This window comes from Fragaria vesca, linkage group LG1, assembly GCF_000184155.1.
Source record: "Fragaria vesca subsp. vesca linkage group LG1, FraVesHawaii_1.0, whole genome shotgun sequence".
Lineage (NCBI taxonomy): Eukaryota > Viridiplantae > Streptophyta > Magnoliopsida > Rosales > Rosaceae > Fragaria > Fragaria vesca.
This window is the reverse complement of record NC_020491.1, coordinates 15,858,733-15,859,542: the sequence shown is the minus strand read 5'-3', so window position 1 is coordinate 15,859,542 and position 810 is coordinate 15,858,733.

Here is an 810-nt window from a genome sequence, read left to right as displayed (position 1 = left end):
ACATTTCCGTCTCCTAAGTAGTTCTACTTAGGCTACGGAATGTAGTTCCGTCTAAGTGATTCATATAAATTTTTTAAATTTTTATTTTTTCAAAATGTCGTTGTCTAAGTAAAAATATTCCGTCTTCTAAGTAGTACTTAAGCGACGGAATGAAAATTCCGTCTCCTAAGTCGTTCTTAGGAAAATATTTCGTCTCCTGAGAACAACTTAGGAGATGGAAACTGTTCCATCTCCTATGTAGAAAATTCTGCTTAAGTACCACTTAGGCGATGGAATTAAAAAATTTCGTCGCCTAAGTGCTATTTTCCAGTAGTGTCTTATGATCCTTAAGATGGGCAGCCATCAATCTGTGGAGATTGGTTACAAAAGTTAAGCATATGGGTTGGTCCGTTTGGCAAGTAGTTGATATCTTTCATGAGATCTTTTTAATTTCACAAAGTGCGTTTCTTTCTTTATATGTGAACCTACTTGTTTGCTTATTCTCTCACATGTATACATTGAGTGAAAAAGCTTTTAAGCATTAGCCTTGATTCTGAGAGAAGAAAGAGTGGTAAGTTGAATCATACTTGTTGGATACGTGCTAAGCTCCACCCATCACCATTGTCACCCTCATGTCTTACATGCTTATATGTAGAATATATATTTTAATTAACTCTCGAATTACTCATAATTGATTCTTGATTGAGTGTTAATCTTGATATTATGAAAGTAAGAGATTTCTGAGACAATAATGTTGAAGGCATAGTTTGTTTTGAGTCTTTGTTTTGTTTTCTTTGTTTTAGATTTTGCTAAGGGACTACTAAAAGCTAA